This window comes from Lithobates pipiens, unplaced genomic scaffold, assembly GCF_037356315.1.
Source record: "Lithobates pipiens isolate NorthernLeopardFrog02 unplaced genomic scaffold, aLitPip1_a1.2 Scaffold_30, whole genome shotgun sequence".
Taxonomy (NCBI): domain Eukaryota; kingdom Metazoa; phylum Chordata; class Amphibia; order Anura; family Ranidae; genus Lithobates; species Lithobates pipiens.
Window position 1 is genome coordinate 87,068,472 of NW_027507791.1, and position 23,212 is coordinate 87,091,683.

General features: G+C 45.0%; 1 protein-coding gene across 2 annotated transcripts in view; it reads left to right on the forward strand.

The window, feature by feature from the left end:
• Positions 1 to 890: 890 nt before the first annotated feature.
• TTBK2 (tau tubulin kinase 2) overlaps positions 891 to 23,212 on the forward strand; it is a 218,997-nt gene continuing 196,675 nt past the window's right edge. For both annotated transcript variants that reach the window (XM_077464563.1, XM_077464564.1), the window contains exon 1: positions 891 to 1,144. The gene's annotated coding sequence lies outside the window, so the exon portion shown is untranslated. The remainder of the gene's footprint in view (positions 1,145 to 23,212) is intronic.

Sequence of the window (23,212 nt, forward strand, 5' to 3'; positions counted from 1 at the left end):
GGGTGCAGATACCTGTACTGTACAGGTACCTGCACCCCCCTCCCCCCTGAAAGGTGCCAATTGTGGCGCCGAAGGGGAGGGGGGATTCCAATGAGCGGAAGGTCCACTTTAAGGTGGACCTCCGCTTTAAATTTACAAAAATAATAGCACAGCTATTGAAAACACCAGTGTACAGTTATTTCTTCCAATTATTTTTTTTTATCAGAATAAAGGAGAATTTTATTTTATTAGGTGAACTATCAGAGGTCTACACAGGTGGAATGTGTGGCACATGAGGTGTGCCCAGGCCTTGGTGTAATACTAAGAGATCTATGCTCCTGCTGGTGTTGGTTTTCTTTTGTATGGATGCTTATAGTATTATCTCATACATGTCGTGTGTCATCCTGCCCATAGTCCCATAAGTGACAGTGGAATGAGTCCATTGTGGGGACCCAGCAGGCTCCTAGCACTGGGATGCTCTGCTGACGTCTGGGAAGGCACGTGACCGTCCTCCAGGCAGGGAGATCGGGAGCGCGCGCGCGGAGGATGAGTACACAAGCGCAAAGTGTAGAGATGTGTGCGGGGGCGCGCACAAGGAAACGTGCACGCTGGTCCCTGCTCGTATGCCTTCTGACAAGCCAGTCTGTAAATCACGCACGCGCAATGGCCTTGTGCCGCTTCTCCCAGGTAACCGCATTCGCCGTGAAGCGTTGGGCATTCGCTAGGAGTGCCGGGGCGGGGCATGGAGAAGGCGTGTCTGAACACCGCCCCCTTTTTTGTGTGGGTAACACAGGATGCTTTTGCCGACTCTAGTGTTTAGCCAATCCGAACATTAGTCTGGTACCGGTGGGAGGGGCCGGTCCTTGTGTATGGGCATGGCCATGTCTAGCATGCTAGGCTGTGGCTTGTGTTGGTAAGGTAGCCCGTGACGTCGCTGGTGCTGCAGTGATGGAGAGCGGGGGGAGCAGCCAGTGACCGGGGGAGGGAAGGAGGCAACCGGCGGCGGGGGAAGGTTCGTTTTGTTACCGGAATGGGTGCGCGTTATTGGACGGTGACTGGGGGATAGAGGTGACCTCCGCACAACCGTCCTGCGGTACGGCTTCTACCCTCCTGGCCGGTGGAGAATACACGGAATGTCACCCCGGGGAGCCTTCTAGTATTGGAGGTAAGGCTGCCCTAACGTGCCCTCTACACCCACTACAAGTCCCAGCATGCCTGGACACCCTGCAATACATAGCTGGAGAGCTACATCCTACCAGAGATCCCTTCCCAATGGCCAATCCCATACACTGCCCAATGCCTGCCCATCAACCACTCAATCCTATAGGCTTCCCTTAGAATGCCCAATCCTATAGGCTGCCCATAGACAGTGTGATTCCAAGGGCTGCCTGTTTGATACCAAAGGTTTCCTATCAACTGGCCTATTCCAAAGGGTTGCCTATAGGATAGCTGTTCATTGGCTACCGAATTCCAAAGGCCTCCCCTAGACTGGCCGATCCCAAGGGCTGCCCATAAACAGTCTGATCCAATGGGCTGCCTATCAAAACCCAAAGACTTCCCCCTAAAGTGATCCATCCCAAAGGCTGCCCGCTGGCTGGCTGGCCGATCCCAAAAGGTGCCCATCAAATCCCAAAGGCTTCTTCTAAATTGGTCCATTCCAAAGGCTGGCTGTTGGCTGGCCATTCCTATAGGCTGCCCATAGACATTGTGATCCCAAGGGCTGCCTGTTTGATATCAAAGGTTTCCCCTAAACTGATCTATCCCATAGGCTGCCTATCAACTGGCCTATTCCAAAGGGTTGTCTATAGGATAGCTGTTCATTGGCTGCCGGATTCTAGAGGCCTCCCCTAGACTGGCCGATCCCAATGGCTGCCCATAAATAATCTGTTCCCATGGGCTGCCTATCAAAACCCAAAGACGTCCCCTAAAATTTCTCCATCCCAAAGGCTGCCCGTTGGCTGGCTGATCCACCCCAAAGGCTGCCCGTTGGCTGGCTGATCCACCCCAAAGGCTGCCCATCAAATCCCAAAGGCTTCTTCTAAATTGGTCCATTCCAGAGGCTGGCTGTTGGCTGCCCAATCCCAAAGGCTTCCCTTAGACTAAACAATCCCAATGTCTGCCCATAAACCGGCCGATCCCAAAGGCTGCCTACAGGATGGTTGATTGATCTCTCATTGATAGCAATGCAAGGTGAAATGTTATTTTAGTTTATCCTTTTTTGTTTTCTTTTGGAGCAAATGATAATCACACATCACAAGAATTTTCCAATTTTGTGAAAAATCTCTACGTGTGCTAACCAGTACTTCTGATGCTTGACATATCTGATTCTTACCCAAATCTGCCACATCACTTGCATTTAAATATTGGCTGATTTGTGGTGTCTGTGGTCTATAGATACCTCAACATCTTCCTGTCCATATATCATAATTAATTTGGGTGTCTAAAATGTGCATCCGTGTGTGTGAGTGTGTGTATAGATAGATAGATGGCTCAGACATCCACAGATGTGCAAGATATATTCATAGTTCATTTTGTGATGAATTGAATGTATGTGATTTAGCTCCAGCAGAATGTGCAGTGAATGTGTACATAACATACACACACGTAGTAAGGAGGGGCCGTACAGTCTGCTATTTCTTTATTGTACTGAAGGTTTCCCCTCCTCCCCTGTCATTACTGAACATCACATCATGAAAAGACCCCCCCTATGGAACTGAGAATCCCCCATGGAAAAGCAGGTTTTGCTGTCATTCAGGAATAAAGCCCTGCTTCCTTAATTGCCTCGTCTGCACATAAATTTGGGAAAGTGAAGGCTCCTAGCAATCAATCGATTGTGTCGTTGTGTGAGCCTCTGCATTTTGTGATGTGATCACAGCCATGCTGTGTGATCGTATAATAGATCTTCTACATTCTGCTAGTGACAATGGCCTTTCTTATTCATAACTCTTCTCCAATATAGAACTAAAATAAATATATAACGCATTCATCTTTGCCAAGCAACCCCATGGACGACACTGGTAGAGAGTGTCTGTCGGATGAGCGGCAGCACTGACATTTCTTTTTCTAGATGATTACTGATCAATTAATGTAATTCATGTTGTAGCAGAACAATGGTGGATGACTAGTATGATGGCCGTACTAGCTCAGTGTGTGTACATCTATAAGATAGTTGTAGCATTGTATCTGACGTCTTTTGAGTGTGGGGTTTTTTTTTTTTTTTTTCAGCATGCGTCTTCCTTTTAGCATTGACGCTCCTGAAAACTAACAGATGTTGCGCAAATCCAGTTTTGATGCCATGTGCGTAAGAGATATTAAGAATGATTCATATTTCGTCCGATATGTGCGGATCTATTACAGGGTCTGCCATTGTATGATTGCGGCCTTTCCGAAGCTTTCCTTGTCACCAGTGCTGCAGAATTTCTAACACATTGCTAAGCAATCCCCTCCTCATTGCAGAGTGTAATTAACCCCTCGGTTTCTCTGTGTGCCTGATCAACATTAAATAATCACTTTGACCAGTGCTGTGATGATACAAGTGGCTTGATCTATACAAGATGAGCTAGGTTCTGTCATTGGCCAGGCTCTGCAGAGAGCAACAGTGGTTATTATTAAGCAGCTGATCACCTGGGTGTGTGCAAGAGATATAATGGACACTTTTACTACACAAGGATAGCGGAGCATCCCCTGTACACAAAGCTGTCACCTTCCTGGCACATGGATGGAAATCTTTCTTTGTACTTTACCATTCATTCAATCTGACCTTCAACTTGCTTCGCAAAACGTTCTCATGGTAAAGTAACTTGCGGTTGCTTGGAAAAAGTACATTAGGCATGCTATGTGTAACGTGTGTTCTGCCATCTGCAGGAAAGTGGTTTTTGACCTTCAGATGAAGCCTGGTACACACAATGAGAATATTGGATTAATGATCATCGTTTTTATTTTTATTTTTTTATTTTTTTGCATGCTAGTCTCAAATGGAAAACCAATAGGTTACTAAAAATACCAAAATTCTCATGCGACAGAATACAACTTCAGAAGTAATGTATTCTTTCATTTCTGAGCATGCGTGGTCTTGGCCACACAATTTATTTATTTTTTTCGCACTAACACCATACTAATTACAATTAAAAATCATTTTATTCTATAAGGCCTCTTTCACACTGACAGACCAATCGGGCCCGTCTGTCAGTTTTTCAGGTGCACCTGATCGGACCATCCATTGCTCTCTATGAAGTGGAGGATGTCAACAGACATGTCCGCTGACATCTGTCAACATCCGATACGTCTGCTAAAAACAGATGGATGGGGATCCATTCCCTATCCGTCTGATGGATCAGATGGCAATGAAATGGAAACAGACAGGGGGTCCATGTACATCCAAAAGCCCATAGAGAACAGTGGGCTGTGTCTGTGTCCTCTCTGCATCAGCGAAGCGGACATGGACCTGTAATCCACCTGCTCAGAGGAGAGATCCCCTGCTGAGTAGGTGGATATGCTGGCAGACTCTTCTAGTGTGAAAGGGGCCTTATTAGTGTATGAGAGAATTTTTCATGCTTGTTCCTTCAGATATTTTCATATGAACTGTCGTGATTGGTTCTCGAAAGCTGTGTACTAGCAAACAGATTATTGGATGGTCACTCCAAAAGTGGTATTTTTCATCCGATTTATTTTTCCTCATCGTTTGTATTAGGCATTACTGTGACAAAATAATTCTCCCCTCCTTCTTCTTTATTTTTTTATTTTTTTTGGCAAGTAATCAATAGAAATACTTTTTAACAACCAGGATTGCTTTTTATTCAACATATACAGCGCATCCAGGAAATTATTTACAGCGCTTTACTTTTTTTGCGTTTTTTGTTTTGTTACAGCCTTATTCCAAAATGAATTCATATCATTATTTCCCCAAAATTCTACAAACTATACCCCATAATGACAAAGTGAAAGACGTTTGTTTGAAATCTTTGCAAATTTATTAAAAATGGGGAAGAAAAAATCACGTGTATAGAAGTATTCACAGCCTTTGCCATGACACTCAAAATTGAGCTGAGGTGTATGCTGTTTCCACTGATCATCCTTCAGATGTTTCTATAACTTGTTTGGAGCCCACCTGTGGTAAATTCAGTTGATTAGACATGATTTGGAAAGGTACATACCTGTCTTATGTAAAGGTCCCACAGTTAACAGTGCATGTCAGAGCACAAACCAAGCTCTGAAGTCCAAAGAATTGTCTGTAGACCTCCACAACAGAATTCTATTGTGGCACAGATCTGGGGAAGGGTACAGAAACCTTTCTGCAGCATTGAAGGTCCCAATGAGCACAGTGGCCTCCATTATCCCTAAATGACCTGAAGTGACCACGCTCGCGAGCGGTGGGGGAGGTGGTCATGGCACCACTTTCTGGACTCAAGCTGCCTGAATCGTGGCGCCTCCCTCCCACTTACCATGCATACGTGCCGTTGGTGGGCTGTCCTGCAGTGCTGCTTATATGGGCGTCCTTCCGGGGGGATCCGACACTTGGGTCACTCCACCGACCGGATCTCATGCATTCTCTTGGAAATTGTCCTCTCCATTTAGCACTAGGTAACTCTGCACTTTATAAATAACATCCATTCCTTTAATTTATCACTTCATTTTGGACTTGAATTTGGCTGGAACTTTTTCACCTCTTTCTCATGGGGTTTTTTTTTTTTTTTCCCGCCATCACTTCCATTGATTAGTTTATAATTTTGGTTCCTTCACCTCTGCACAAATTCACTTCTTACCCCATACAGCCACTATCCACCATTTTCAATTTCATTCATCACTTTTTTTTCTCCCAGCAAACCTCATTTTGGTGGCTTACCCATCACCCACCTCTCCAGAGTGCTCTACAGTCTCGGGTCCACCCCGGATGATGCCTGTGTTGGCTGTCGTCGCTGGGCTGCCCACCTCAGCTCCCAGTCACAATGTCCCCGGATGGCTCACTGCTCTCGGCTCCATCATCGGCATACGGATTCCAGTGAGTACACGTGTATTTCAGGGTGCCTCATCCGTTTTTCATGTTGATATACGATAGACTAGCTTTATATTTTCACAATTACAATTGCACCGCACACCTACTCCTGATGAGTGTCACGAGCCATGAAACGCATCGAGCTACCAGACGCTGTGTTTTCATTTTAATTTTGCACCATCTATATATGGTTTATGTTAATCGCACAGGAGTACCGAGGCCATAGGTCATGCAGGCACTACCTTGCAACAACTGTATATCTCTATATGCTATTGGTGGGTTTTGTAACCTTATCATGTTACCAGTGTTATTACTACGTTCAACTGCTTTTTAAACTGACGTCAGCAATATGTATGTTACCTTTTGTGTATGATGTATTAATTTTATCTATCCACCAATCCATCAAATTGCAAACCAGGTGCTTCACTTAAAGTCCCACCCCTTTGTTGCTTGCTTCGTTGCGTGCTTGTCTTTTTTTTTTTTTTTTTCCTGTTATCATCCCTAAATGGAATACGTTTGGAACCACCAGGACTCTTTCTAGAGCGGGCTGCCTGGCCAAACTGAGCGATTAGGGAAGAATGGCCTTAGTCAGGGAGGTGATCAAGAACCGATGGTCACTCTGGCAGAGCTCCAATGTTTCTTTGTGGAGTGAGGAGAACCCTCCAGAAGAACAACCATTTCTGCAGCACTCCACCAGTCAGGCCTGTATGGTAGAGTGGCCAGACGGAAGCCACTCCCCAGTAAAAAGCACATGACAGCCCGCTTGGAGTTTGCCAAAAGACACCAGAAGGACTCTAACCATGAGAAACAAAATTCTCTGGTCTGCTGAAACAAAGTTTAAACTCTTTGGCCTGAATGACTAGCGTCATGTCTGGAGGAAACCAGGCACCGCTCTTCACCTGGCCAATACAATCCCTACATTGAAGCATGATGGTGGCAGCATCATGCTTTCGGGATGTTTTTCAGTGACAGGAACAGGGAGACTAGTCAGGATCGAGGTAAAGATGACTGCAGCAATGTACAGAGACATCCTTGATGAAAACCTGCTCCAGAGGACTCTGGACGTCAGACTGGGGCAAAGGTTCATCTTCCAGCAGGACAACGACACTAAGAACACATCCAAGATAACAAAGGAGTGGCAACAAGATATCTCTGTGAATGTCCTTGAGTGGCCCACGAGAGCCCAGATTTAAACCCGATGTAACATCTCTGGACGGAGAGACGGAAAATGCCTGTGCACCGACGCTCCCCATCCAACATGATGAAGCTTGAGAGGTCCTGCAAAGAAGATTGGGAGAGACTGCCCAAAAATAGGTCTACCAAGCTTGTAGACTTGATACACAAAAGACTTGAGACTGTAATTGGTGGCAAAGGTGCTTCAACAAAGTATTAAAGAGGAATAATAAAGTATAATGCATAAAGCATAATGGACTACTATGCGTCGCATAGTAGACCATTATGTGACGCTTACCTGCATGCCCGCGATGTCCCCGTCTTCCTCGCTAGCAGCGAGCGTCCATTCTTCACCCCTCTTCCTTCCGGGGCCGTGAACTGCAGCTCTGTGACTGGCCGGAGTCGCGTAATGTCACTCTCACGCATGCATGTGTGTAGGCAGGGCCGGTGCTACCACTAGGCGGATTAGGCAACCGCCTAGGGCGCACTGCCGCCTAGGGCGCCCGGCCGCTGGCTATTTTACTCCCGCACTGTCTGTCCTCCATAGAGCCATGTTAAGCAGCACCACCAACCCCCGCCCCCCCCTCCTCCCAGGTCTCCGCTCTACAGTACAGGGTTACGACACACTAATCCCTCCTCTCTGCTCTTCTATCATATGAGTAACGAGCGAATGTGTCACATGTCTGTCCAGCAACACCCAGGGCGCTCTCTGCTGTGTATCACAGTGTCACTGTCAGGCAGCAGCCCCCCTTCTCCTCTCCCTCTCCGCTCTCCCTCTGACACTATCAGGCAGTCTGTGACATGTCATGTGACTGTCCCACCGTGGAGCACACAGCAACACTGTCCATTTCCTGTGTGTGTCCAGGCCAGTAGCACAGCCCCCCTTGGCTCCCCCCCCCCCACACTCTCCTGGCCATCACTACTGGAGCGGAGTACATGATGGGAATTGGATATAGCATAGTGTGGCAGTGGCTCTCTGGGCTTGGGGACAGATGTAGCCTGGGCTGGCTGGAACTGGAAGAGGCATCAGGCACTGCACTGCACCGACACAGAACAGCAGCAGGCAGGTACACAGGCAGTACAGCAGAGTTGGTGCAACTGCAAGCGAGGAACAGGTGTTACTGGTGTGCTAAGTAAAAACTGTTGAGTTAATGAGATTGTATATGTGATGACAATGAAATGTAGTTTTAAAATGTGTGTGTATATGTATTATATTGACTGATCTGCCCCCCCCCCCCCCCCCCGGCTGCACTTGATGGTCGCTGGCGAGGCTGTATTTGATGGTCGCTGGCAAGGCTGCATTTGATGGTCGATGGCGAGGCTGTATTTGATGGTCACTGGCAAAGCTGCATTTTGGTCACTGGCAAAGTTGCATTTGATGGTCACTGGCGAGGCTGCATTTGATAGTCGCTGGCGAAGCTGCATTTGATGGTTGCTGGCGAGGCTGTATTTGATGGTCGCTGGCGAAGCTGCATTTGTGGGTCGCTGACGAAGCTGCATTTGATGGTCGCTGGCGAAGCTGCATTTGATGGTCGCTGGCGAGGCTGCATTCGATAGTCGCTGGCGAAGCTGTATTTGATGGTCACTGGCGAGGCTGCATTTGATGGTCGCTGGCGAGGCTGCATTTGATGGTCACTGGCGGAGCTGCATTTGATGGTCGCTGGCGAGGCTGTATTTGATGGTCGCTGGTGAGGCTGTATTTAATGGGTGCTGGCGAGGTTGCATTTGATGGGCGCTGGTGAGGCTGTATCTAATGGGCACTAGCGAGGCTGTATTTGATGGTCGCTGGTGAGGCTGTATCTAATGGGCACTGGCGAGGCTGTATTTGATGGTCGCTGGTGAGGCTGTATCTAATGGGCACTGGCGAGGCTGTATTTGATGGTCGCTGGTGAGGCTGTATCTAATGGGCACTGGCGAGGCTGTATTTGATGGTCACTGGCGAAGCTGTATTCAATGGTCGCTGGCGAGGCTGTATTTAATGGTCACTGGCAAGGCTGTATTTAATGGTCGCTGGCGAGGATGCATTTAATGGGCGTTGGCGAGGATGCATTTGATGGTCGCTGGCGAGGATGCATTTGATGGTCGCTGGCGAGGCTGCATTTGATGGTCGCTGGTGAGGCTGTGAGGGGGGCGGCAAAATTAGGTTTCGCCTAGGGTGTCAAAAATCCTTGCACCAGCCCTGTGTGTAGGTCTATGAGATATTTCAAGCACCTACAGGTAAGCCTTAATCTAGGCTTACCTGTAGGAGTGGTCCTGTGTTTGTTTTTTGTTTTTTTTTATAAATTTGCAAGGATTTCAAACGTCTTTCACTTTGTCATTATGGGGTATTGTTTGCAGAATTTTGAGAAATGTATTTAATCCATTTTGAAATAAAGCTTTAACAACAAAATTTGAAAAAAGTGAAGCGCTGTGAATACTTTCCGGATGCACTGTAAATTGTACAAAGACAATAGATATCCAGACAGGGATGCATAGCAAATGGGTAAGGCATACTAGAAATACTTTAGTGATATTTGAATATTATATGAAAATGTAGTCCTAGGTTAGCCAGGACACGTGTTCCTAGCCTATCGCATCTCTCTGTCCTTTTCTGACCTGCAGTAAGGAAATGAAGAAATGGGATGGCTTGCTCCTTTTCTATGCTCTGTTTTCACTAATCGGCCTCATTAGAACTGGCCGTGCATGGATATAATTGGCTTGGCATGGGCTTATCACTTCTAATTGACCAGTTGGTTTAGTCTATAGTTTGCTAGTTCTTAAATATATAAATGAACACTTTAAAGCCATGGCCGTTCTTGGTGAGAAGTCTACCATTCCGCGGCCACCCTTTGAGTTTGCACAGTTGCCAAGTAATTTGATGTCTCTATTACGTCGAAAACTAAGCGTCTGTTTTGTCAGGGAATCGATGATCTTTGTAGTTTGAGCTGTTATTGATCTGTATCTTCAGACATGCATTTGTTGGAAAATGCTTATCATAAAATTTACTGAGATTTGTTAAAATAAGGAATGGCTGACTTATTGAAATTTAATAGACTTAAAAGTGGTTGTTAACCCACTACAGTATAACCATTCAACCCCCTCTGTAAAATAACATTGTATCTGTGTTATATAAGAGATTCAGATTTCTACCTTGTATCAGAGTAACTCCTCAGCTGACAGCTATAGCCGAAGTGGTCGAGAAGTCCCGCTGATGTCAGCCGGAGAGGAGAGAGAGCCGAGCAGTCACACAAGTGCCAATAGACTCTCTGATATAAAGTAGAAATCGGCTTCTCTTTTATATAACACACTGGGACACACTTAGGAGAGGGCTGGAGAGTGGACAGAGCTGACAGATAGGGGGGGGGGGGGGGAGGACAGAGGAGAGCCGATGATGGAGGCGCATAAACTGACCGCAGTGTCAGGGCTCAGCAGCCATGATAAACTAGTCAGTCAGTTTTTTTTTTTTTTTTTTTTTTTACAAATGTTTTATTGAAAGTCAAACATAACATATCAGTACAGTCATGTGACAGAGACATCAGACAGAAAAAAGAGGGAAAAAAAAAGGGGTGTCTCAGTGGGGGGAGGGTACATAGGTGTTATAATATTCCACAAGGCAATAAAGGTAGCAAAAAGAAAAACAAAACAAAACAAAACAAAAGCAAAGGCCTAGTATAAACAAATAATCACAATGTAGATTCGATTGCGTCTCAAAATAGGCCATATGGAATGCAGCCTAGCTCAGGTATCATCAGGGATGTTGATGTAAAGACGCATACATGCCGGGCTTTGCTGCTAAGCAGACATACAGAAGAAGCAAAGAAGAAAGATAAAAATAAAAAGAAGATGAAATTTTCCTCCCTGAGATGTGTCACCACGACTTCGAAATATCTCATGTCGGTATAACCGTCAACCACATGTCGACTCCTCAAAATGGGAGCCACCAGAAAAGACAGATATAAAAAAGGAATAGATAGAGTACAGACCGTGGGTAAGAGTGCCCACAGAGAGGGAGTAGAGAAAAAGATAAAAAGCAAGAGGGGGGGGAAAGAAGAAGGGAAAGAAAAGGGAAGGGGTCCTCAGGGGCCGCGCCCACATGCTCTTAAATTGAAAGAAGTTGGTCATTAAACCTAGAGGGCCGAATGTAAGTTATCCATGGTTGCCACACTCTGAGAAATTTGGCATGGGTGTCAGAAGTAAATGACGTCAGCTTTTCATTAACCATTATGTCGTTCATGCGGTTTTTAACAGCTTCAAAGCTAAGTATTGGAGTTTTCCACGCTCTTGCAATAGTAATCTTAGTGGCGCTAAAGAGATGCTGGGCTAGCTGCCTCTCCCGGCGAAAAAGTTCTGGGATGGGTTTACATAAGAGGGCTTCGAAGGGGTCCCTTCTAAAATTAGAGTGGAGCATATTACGCAGTAGGGTATAAACCCTAATCCATAATCTGCAGACCTTAGGGCATGTCCACCAAATATGGGCCATTGTGCCTGCACTTGCACAGCCCCGAAAGCAATTGGGTGAGTAGGAGGGGATAAAGCGAGCTATCCTGGATGGCGTATAATACCACCGGTAAAAAACTTTGTATGCATTCTCGAGGATGGACACATTTCTGGAGCTTTTCATAAGGGACAATGTCATGGTCTGCCAGTCCTCTACATCCAACCTCTTACCCAGGTCCGTTTCCCATTGAAGATGGTATTTCCTAACGGGGGGTTTCTTAAAAGTGGTAATAAAGGAGTAAATCAAGGATATTGGTCCAGAGGAATGAGGTTGGGTCCTGCAAACACGTTCAAAGGGGGTCAATGCGTACGGAGTAGGAAGAGCTTTAAGAAGCTGTTGAATGAAATGCTTGAGTTGAAGGTAACTATAATGCTCTCTAAGGGGGATATCATGGGAAGATCTCAGGGACTCGAATGTAAGCATTCTCATTGGGGTGAGCAGAGAGTGGACATCCATAAAGCCATTATCCGCCCACCAGGAGAATTGCCAACTAGTCAGTCAGTTTATGGGGGGGGGGGGGGGGCAGAACTAGGTAGGATCAGCCAGGTTTTTCAGGTTATACATGGGGCCAAATTGCACAGTACAAGCACACTGCTGCTATTCATGTTTTAAGGAAACGGGATCTATTTTTTATTTATTTTTTTATGATTTGGGGGGTAGGGGGGTAAAAAAAATGCTTTAAAACAAAAATTACTTTAGATTTCTTTGTTCTTTACAATGCCATCCCTTTTAATATTCCAAGGAAGGAGAGACCTAAAGCTGTCAGGTTATCATTTAAGAATAACGTAAATTGCATTGACAATGCTTGGAAAAGAGGAACAAATAAACATTATAGCTCCTGAAATTCCTTTAAATGGGATCTACTGCAGTCAACATTTGTTAGTGGCATAACAAACAATGGTTGCTGGCAGGTAGCGGATGTTAGGAGATGTGAGTCAGATTTCTGCAGACATTGGAGCACGTTGTGTTTCTGACAGCAAGAGCATGTTACAAACACATCCAAGAAATTTCTACCCACATCAAAATTCTGTAGTATCGTATGGTTGTTGGCGGTAGGGCTGGCTGTATTAGCTGGAGTTTATTTTATTTTTTACAAACGGCAGAAAGAAGAGACCTAGTGTCGTGCCTTTGTTTTATCTGCAGTCTTTTTCTACCATTCTTTCTTGTTAGATGATTTGGTAGCAATTGCCCTTACATCCCTGAATTTTGACAATTTCTTTTATTGAAATGTCTAAGGGTCACTGCACACTGGCTAAAAAACATAAATAAAAAAATGCTGCTCCTAGAGGAGCTTAGAGTTTTGCCCGTAGAAGCAACTATCCTATGTGTTCATGCACATTAGTTCGTTTAGAGGCAGAAAAAAAAACCCTTCTGTTTTTTTGTGAATGCTAAATGCTCCTAAACACTTAAAATTAGCATCTTTCTGCCAAGAGCACTATAGCCGAATGACGGCTACAGTGCTAACAGCCAGTTCTAGGAGGCTGCGCTAATCTGGCTAAAATGTGAATCACAATTTTTTTTGCTTTGAAGATAGATCACGATTCTCGCAGCGTAACATCATCTTTCACATTAAAACAAAAAAAAATTGTACTAACTTTACTGTTTCATTTTTTATTATTTTTTATTTTTATTGAAGTGTATTTTTTCCCCAAAAAATGTATTTGAAATACCGCTGGGCAAATACAGTGTGACATAAAATATTGCAGCAATTGCCATTTTATTCCCTAGGGTCTCTGCTAAAATATAAATATATATTTTTTATAAGTGGTGAATATTTATATGTGTGTTAACATGTCACAATGATTCTTCTTGTATAATACTAGTAAGCAAATAACTGAGGTGAAATCAATTGCAACATTTTTGTAACGTGCGCCCTACCGTTGTACAGTGTCAACTGTTTTGGTTGCTTGTTAGAAAAAAAAAGGAAATTAGAATATGAAAATACTCTATATGTATGTGTGTGTGTGTGTGTGTGTGTGTGTGTGTGTGTGTGTGTGTTGACGGTGCCGCGCTCAGTGCGCCTGCACGCCGCTTTCTTTGGCGCATGCACCATAGACAGCGGTGCCTGTCTTTTGGAAAATATCTCCTAAACCATATAGGTTTAAGAGACATTTCTTGGACCTACAGGTAAGCCTTAATCTAGGCTTACCTGTAGGTCAAAGTGTGTTGTAAGGGTTTATAACCACTTTAAGTGGTTAAACTTCCTGCATTTACAAAGCTTGACAGACTGCCCAGATTATTTGTTTACACAAGAAGTTCTATCCTTTTGATCTAAGAAGTAAGCTTAGTTACAATGTTTCAAGTTCTAAACTTGGCAGACTGCCCAGAATGCTTTCTTTTGACAGTGAGTGAGCAGATAATCTCTCCACTTGTTTATATGAAAGAATCGCCTACTCTCAGCAGAATAGATGTCAGAGGGGGTGAATCGAGATTGCGATTTTGTAAGAATTAATCGTGCAGCTCTAGTGGATACCCAGAGGAATTTGCTGAGGCATGTTGAGCCCATTGATTTTTTTTTTTGTCACATGTGATTGAAAATTTACAACTTTTGTTGTCACTAAACTATATATTGCTCAAACATGCCATGGGTATATGTGGAGTTACACCCAAAAATACATTCTGCTGCTTCTCCTAGGTATGGGGATACCACATGTGTGGGACCTTTTTGGGAGCCTCGCCATGTACAGGATCCCTAAAAACCAATCGCCGCCTTCAGGGTTTCTAAGGGAGTAAATTTTTGATTTCACTACCTATCACAGTTTTGGAGGCCATGAAATGCCAAGATGGCACAAAACCCCAAGCTATTTGCTGAGAGGCATGTTGAGTCCATGGAATTGTCAGGGCTGGGCTCAGCCCTTCCTTCTCTGAGCTGGCCGCTCAGCTGTCGGCTAATTGCCAGCTCATGCATCTCCACAGTGAATCGCCTTTTGATGATGTCCTGCCTACTTAAGCCACTTAGCCCAGATTAACTCTACCTTCGCCTTGGTCACATCTCTTCGCCCCAGATTCCCACTCATCTGGTGGAGGAGCCGCCGCATTGCTGGGAGGAATTGTCTGCAGGACTGGTGAGATTTGAGGAATTGGTAAACCCAAGGTGTGTGCGATGGTGGAGGGGGGTATCTGGGGTGTGTGTTAGAGGAGAGGTATAGGGGGGGGGGTGTGATCAGAGTGGAGAGATATGGGTGTGTGATAAGACTGGGGTTATCTGGTGGTGTAATCAAGGTGGGGTGATCGGGGGGGGGGGTGTGTGTGTTGGGGAGAGGTATGTTTGTGGGGGGGGGGGTGTGATCAGAGTGGAGAGATATGGGTGTGTGATAAGACTGGGGTTATCTGGTGGTGTAATCAAGGTGGGGTAATCGGGGGGGGGGGGGGTGTGTGTGTTGGGGAGAGGTATGTTTGTGGGGGGGGGGGGTGATCTAAGTGGAGCAATATGGGGAGTGGAATCTGGGGGGAAGTTAGGGGAGAGGTGTGTGTATGTATGGGAGGGGTGCGATCAGAGTGGAGAGATATGGGGGGGGGGAGGTGATCAGAGTGGAGAGATATATGGGGGGGTCCGAGTGGAGAGATATTGGGGGAGGTGATCAGAGTGGAGAGATATATGGGGGGGTCTGAGTGGAGAGGGATGGGTGGGGAGGTGATCAGAGTGGAGAGGGATGGGGGGGGGTGAATCTGGGAGTTTGCTTATGGGGGAACCCAGCCATTGGAAGCTTTTGTTGGCCTCTCCTGCCAGCTGCGTGTGGCCAGTGAGGGGAATGGGGAATGCATAACCCCACCCCCTCATTACACACTGCCATTTAGTGTAAGTTCAGCTCAGCTCAATTTTCAATGGTGTGTGACGTCTGATAAGGGACACAGATGTGTAGGAGACTCTTATGGGGACACAGATGTGCGTAAATGCTCTGATGGGGACACAGATGTGATTATTTAAATTGTATTCATTAATTTTATAAATAACATATTTTTTCTGCCCGCGAATGTTTGTAAAATCTACAATGTGGCCCTCGGGCTAAAACGTTTGAAGACCCCTGATCATGTGTGATGCTAAGCATAACAGGAAAAGGCAAATTGCCAATCCTGAGTACTTGCATGAGATGGAATAACATGATGGATAGGGGGCCAGGGTCAAAGGGTTGTCTCTCCCGGGAGCTGGGGTAGTTTTGAGCTGCGTGATAGTAGGGCGCACACGCACAACATTCACAGGTTGCCAATCTTCATAATGCATCAGGGTGATGAGCATGAGTAGTGACTACCAAAGGATCTGTATAAATTTAATATATATGAAGGGGTTGATATTCAGGGGGCCAAAAACACCTCACTGCCTCACCCCTTCTATATGCACCACTATGAGGGCGTGGAAGGTGGGAGAGGCGTTGAGAGCATCTCTGCCGAGCACGAGGTCTCCTCACACCCCCCTGTAGCTGAATCCCAATCGATCACAGTTTATCACTATCCCGGATCCACAGGCCTGGGCCAGACATAAAATACTGACTCTGGAACACGTTATCACCAGTGGGGAGCTTGCTCCCTTTCATGTATTGTGTACAAAGTTTTTAATGTGCCTGTACAGGCTCATTTTAGGAATCTCCAGATCGCCCATGCTTTTAGATGTCAGTTCTTAGGTCAACCAGTCATGTTGGAATACTCAGAGCTTGACTCCACCCTTCGGGTGAGGGACTTGGAGAAACCCACTTCTCAGATTTACAGGTCCCTGTTGGTTGCTGCCGTCCCCGGAGTGTCCTCCCTCCGCAGGAAATGGATGGGGGACATAACGGAGTTAGATGACGATGACTGGAGGGAGATTTGGGTTTTCCCGTTCTCTCCTCTGGTCTCAGCCAGGGACAAACTAGTTCAGTATAAAATTATACATAGAGCTCACTACACACCTCACAGACTGCACCAGATGTCGCCGACACATTCTCCGGCGTGCTGGAGATGCTCGTATCAGCAAGGGGACTTCTTTCACATTTTCTGGGCTTGTCCAGCAATTGGACACTACTGGAAGGAAGTTCTCCAGGTGATAGCTAATATCACTAAGACTAGTATTCCTTATGATCCTAAATATTGTCTGCTGGGGCTGGTGGAACAGATGTTAATCCACAGAGCTAAGAAAATACTAATATCCTTATTACTATACTATGCACGTAAGGCCATCACGATGAACTGGAAACAATCATCTCCCCCCCCCTCTGTCAAGTTCTGGAAGGGTCTAGTGAATGCCAGTTTGCCCCTTTTATAGAGCCACCTACGAGGGCAGGGGTTGCCCACATAAATTTGAGAAGGTGTGGACCTGCTGGTTGGACAATAGCACTACCGCGACTGATGCAGTAACTAACCTTTAGACCATCATTACGGTTGAATTATGGTAATAGACTGACCCAGGTACTACATGTATTTCTATGATATACTATCCTGCACTTATGTCGTTGAGCACAGATCCTCCTGCTTTTATCCTCTCCCCACATTGGGGTTTAGATAAGTTAGTTTTGGTTGTTTTCGGTCTGCCTTGGTGAGGCCTGTTGGTGCTTCAGAGGAAGACCGAATATGTTGTGTTACCTGATGTGTTTTGCTGCGGTCGGTAGCCGCATCAGAGCGTTTACCCCTGTGTGGGTACTGTTGGCCCATGTGTGCGTGATTTTCTGTACTATTAAAAAACTCAATAAAACCGATTTTGCAAAAATAAATAAATAAATAAATTAATTAATATATATATGATATGGGCAGCACAGGGGTGTAGTGGTTAACACTTTCACCTAGCAGCAAAAAAATCCTGACCACGACCCCATCGCCCTGGAGTTTGCATGCTCTCCCTGTGCATGCGTGGGTTTCCTCTGGGTTCTCTGGTTTCCTCCCACACTCTAAAGACATGCTAGTAGGTTAATTGGATCCTGTCTAAAAAAACTTGCCCTAGTACAGTATATCTATGAATGTGTGTTAGGGACCTTAGGCTGTAAGCTCCTTGAGGGTAGGGACTGATGCGAATGTACAGTGTATATGTAAAGCGCTGCGTAAATTGACAACGCTATACAAGTACCTATAATAAATGAAATAAAATATCTGTGAGTTAGTGTTATTAGGGTGATGGGTTAAGGATGTGTACCCAATTGAAGAGATAAGGAAATGTGAAATAGTGAACCAGTACAGATAGAATTGGGATAGTTTACCAAAAACCATCTGTACTAGTTCACACTCTTCCACATTTCCTTATCTCTTCACTTGGGTACACATCCTTAACCCATCACCCTAATAACACTATCTAATTTGCAGATATATATATTCATTCATATGGACCCTTTGGTCACTACTCATGTTCATCGCCCTGATGCATTATGAAGATTGGCAACCTGTGGTTGTGTGTGAGCGCCCTGCTATCCCAGGAGCTGACTACCTCAGCTCCTGGGAGAGACCACCCTTTGGCCCTGGCCCCAATCCATCATACATCATGTTATTCTATCTCATGTAAGTACTCATGATTGGCAATTTTTCTTTTTCCTGTTCTGTTTAGTATCACACTAGATTAATTATACTCTCTTCCTTTCAGATAACTTTTAGCATCCGCCCCTGAGGAATTGTTTTTTTTTTTTTTTTTTCATGGAATGCGTCAGCATTCAGGATGTATCTACGTGCCTATCAATAGGAAGATACCCTGTAATATAGTTACAAAATGTTCAAAGATTTTTACATCTGTCGTCATATTGACGTGTACATATATGTATTTATATATTACAATATTTACCAATATTTATTCGTTATGATCATGTGCTTTAAAGCCGTTATGTACATATCTATTTATCCATCATGTTCATGCCATGTGCATGTGTATATGTATCTACATGATACTACTTTTCTACTTGTTTCATACCAATTTCATGAATAAATTATGTTTACAAACCATTTTACCTCCAATTCAATGGCCTCGTTTAAAGTCTCACAATTCCTTTTTTGTCTACTTGAACCAGAGATGGAGGCACTTAACTGTACTTCGTTCAAAGTCCCAAAATCCCAGTAGCAAATTGACCAGTGTATAAATTGCTTTGGTCCACAAGAGATCTGTGCAGATCTCTGAAAAAACGCTGGTAAAAGCTGAATTCCGGGTTGGCCAGTGAAGGTGGAAGGTACGGGTGCTGCAGAAGTGGTGGGCTAGCAATCTGCAAACACATCAGAAAGGGCATTATGGGCTCTATGGCCTGTGTTTGTACTCTTGGTGGCTGTGGGACACTACTTGTGCTAGCCACCACACCAGCTTGAACTGCACTTATGAGACTTTGCACATCACCAAGTGATACTGCAGTGCTGGTTTGCCTACGACCAGGATGTACTAGGCCATGGTGGTTGCCAGTTTACCAGAAGGTTGAGCGGCAATAGTACTGGTTCTCTGCTGCGTAGGAGAACCATGCGGTTGTTGGACATCAGCAACAGAAAAACAGGATTGGGTATGCCTGACCTTAGGAGGGACCACTACTCCATCAGAGCTATCTGTCAGGGTGCCGCTGCTCTCTACAGGTTTGTATAGTGAGCCTGAATGAGATTGTGATTCTGACAGTGAGGCTTCCCCTGCGCTCTCATCTGTCATGCTCAGCAACCTGTAGGCCTGTTCACTAGTGTACCTTTCCTTTTGACATTTTGGCCACTAAATTTACAGATGGTCTAGTGTGACTCACAGGTAAAAAAAAAAAAAAAACACCTGGTTGTCAGAGACTGCTTGAATCGCTACAAAAAAATTAACTGTTCGTGCTAGATAGGATCAGGCCTGACTCTGATAACGCTGCAGTTTTGCATGTTATGTTTTGTAACGTGATGGTGATCTATTCATACTGCACTTGGTGGGCTGGACAAAGGGGCTAAACGCTGGTGCTGGCAGGTGTCTGGGCTGATCTTGTTAACTCCGCATTTATTGGGAACCCTATACTACTAGGGACACCAGTATAGATCAGATCAAAGATATTGATCAGTGCAAACACTATGCTAGTAAGGGAGGTGTATGGTGTGTGCATGTCTGGGATTGGCGCTGACACTAACTGATGTCACCTGTAGTGATCAGAAAAGAGATCTGTACAATATTCTAACATCACAGTGAAAGGGATTAACTGGGGGGCGATCAGGGGGTTAAACCTTTATTGGGAAATATATGGCAGGTACCCTGACGTCATACAAGTCTAACGCTGCCACTAAAAGGACTACCATCACCCGTGACACTAAATACAGCGACGAGAAAATAGATTTGTACACTATGCTAGTGAAACTGTGACGGGTGAAAGGGTTTACTGGGGGGCAATCAAGGGGTTAAATTCTTAATGGGAAATATATGGGGGGGCACCCTAAAGCTACCTATGCCTGCCACTAACTGCCCTAACGCTGTTTAGTGTCACAAGTGACACCAAATGCAGTGATCAGTGAAAAATCTGAAAACTGCACTTGGTGACACTATGACAGGAGTGAAAAATGGTTAACGGTGGGGTGATCAAGGGGTTAAGTGTGCCTACGTGTCCTGGTGTTATTGTAGTGCTTGGTGTACTCACTATGGATATCTGCTCTCCGCTCGCTGGAACCGAAAGGGGCTCCATGAGGGGAGATGACATCACTTCAGAACTGATCAGCAGGTCCAGTACAGAAATCACTGGCCTTCACCTGTGGATCGATCGATTCTGTAGCGAATCCTATCGCTGCGGGGTGGCAGCTTGTGCAGCTGAGCCGCCTTGCCGCAGTATATCTGCAGAAGGAGGTTGGCAAGTGGTTAAGGCATTGATCCCAAGTAAATGGTGACAAAGTGAAGTCAGAAAGATTTGTAAGATATTAAAGCAATTTGTTTACCTCTTAGGCCGCGTACACACGGGCGGATTGTCTGCCCAACTAAGTTCGTCAGACAATCCGACAGACAGTCCGTTCAACTTTTGAATGAACGGACTTGACCACACACGATGAACAGACAGTCCGCCGAAAACTTGCGCGATGACGTGCACAGCACGTACGACGGGACTAGAAATACGACGTCCAATACACTGCAATGCAACCTTCGGCCGTGTAAATCCTTTCTGAGCATCCGCCATACTTAGTCCGTCCAACTTGCCTACACACGAGCGGACTGTGCGCTGAAACCAAGTTTGGACGGACAAAATTACGGAAATTCCGAAAGACTTAGTCCGTCAGACTGTCCGCTGAAAAAGTCCGCTGAAGCCCACACACGAGCGGATTGTCCGCTGAAACACGGTTCAGCGGACTAAGTTGGGCAGACAATCCGCCCGTGTGTACGCGGCCTTACAATAACAAACTTTTATTTATCACTTCCCACCTGTGGGCCATCCATGTGCGGCCTCAATGGGTAATAAACATTTTCCAGCCAATGATGTTTTTGTTGGAGCTCATTCACATGGGCAGACTCAACTTTGCTCAGCTAGGATTGATCCGCTGAGCAGGCGGGTGACGGGTCCATCTTCGCTCACTGTGCTGAGACAGATCTGTCAGAGCCCCGCTCTCCTTTATGGAAAGACTGGATGAAAACGGGCCACTTGAAAAACTGATGGGTAGACCTGAACTAAAAGCCTGTGTGAAAGGGGCCTAAAAGTGACCCTAGTGGCTAAATAGCCTAGTCTAATAAACCTCAGATGTCTCAGTAAAGAGAACTTGTCACTGCCCATGCTATCAAAAGGGACGCTGTTCATTCCTTTTAATAGCAATTAAAGTGATAACAATAAATAAATCAGAGACCGTGTATAAACAAAAAAAAAAACGTAACATGCTTCACCCTCCTGTGCTTATGCAAACTCATACGCAGGTCCCGCATACATATGTAAATGATGTTTGCACTACATGTGAAGTATTGCCATGAACATTATAACAAGAACAATTGTGTTTGGAAAAATCGTTGCGTAAATACTGTAACATAAAAAATGCAATAGCAACCATTTTATTCTCAAAAATAAAATATATAAATAAATAAATAAATATATATATATATATATATATATATATATATATATATATATATATATATATATATATATATATATATATATATATATATATATATATATATATATAATATTATAAAATGTTTGGGGGTTTTAAGTAATTTTCTAACAAAATGTGTATTTTAATTTCTTTTTTTCCCCCCCTACATGTACGAGAGAAATGTCAGAATTGGCCCAGTAGTCATTCAAACGTGTGTTGACATGGGCCCTCCACACAGTCATTCACAGGGAAGGCCAGTGTACTGCTGTTTCTCCTCCTCCAGCTCTCTGAGCTTGTTATCCAGCTGAGAACAGAGGGAATGTGATCACTGTTACAAGAAAGGGGGAAAACATGTATTTATCTTTGTTTTTTAATATATACATTAAGGCTTTACTTTTCATTTCCATTTTAAACTGAATGGGTTGTTTTTCAAGGTTCCCATATACTTTTAAGATTAAAAAAAAACAAAAAACCCCAAAGCCTTTACGAACTCTTTAAAGCGGAACTTAACTGTAGCTGAGCACCACAAACTGCAAACACTTTAATTCATTTTTAATATTTAGACCCCATTCACACTGAGGCAGTTTTAGGTGTTTTAGCGCTAGAAATAGCACCTGTAAGGCACCTGAAAACTGGCTCCTATTCATTACAATCGGTGCTTTCACACCTGGGCGATGTGCTTGCGGGATTTTCGGAAAAGTCCTGCCAACATCATCTTTGGGGCAGTTTGGGAGCGCTGTATACAAAGCTCCCAAAATGCCCCTGCTCATTGCAATGAATGGGGTTAAAAGTGACCCGCTAGCGCCCGAAATGCGCCACTAAAGAGGCCGCGGCCCCAGTGTGAAAGGAGTCTTAAAGCAAATGCATCCATTCATCCATATATTTTTTTTTTGTCTTAGAAATTACTTTGAAAAACACCCCTAGCATTTCTAGCTGTGGCCATCTTGAGTAAGGTCAGATGATTGATGTACCACTTACTGCACATGTGACAAATGTGTCCCCCAGGCCATTTCATGTGGCCCTCACACCTCTCCTGCAGCTGTGACACACTCCTCTTCTCCACCCCAACCTCGTCTCAGCAGCAGGGGGGGTATGACAGAACTCATCCTCCAGATCCTGCACGTCTTTGTTGAGCTGTGGTGAGGCATGTCTCTGTACCCTCTGTCTCAGCAATTGGCAGCAGAGAGGAAGACAGAACTCCTACAGATCCTGTACCTTTTATATCCAGCTGCAGCACCCCTTCATCTCTGCCCCCCGGGTCTTGGTATTCAACAGACTCCAGCCTTCCTCTGGTCCTCCTCCAAACCCTGCACTTTCTGCTTCACAGCTCCGCCCCTAGCTTCTTCCTGGCAACAGCACAAGGTGAGGGGGTGCATTGTGATGTGTGGGGTGCTCCGGACATAAAGTCTTAAAATTACAACCAGGCAACCATAATTTTGTTGTGGCATGCAATGAAATAGCGTTTGACACCCCTAGCTCAGGCACAAGGGTGAGCTAAGCTGCGAGAACCCCTCCTCAACCCAAATTAACCACTTGCCTACAGAGCACTTTCACCCCCTTCCTGCCCAGACCAATATTCAGCTTTCAGCGCTATCACATTTTGAATGACAATTAGTCATGCAACAGTGTACCCAAATGAAATTTGC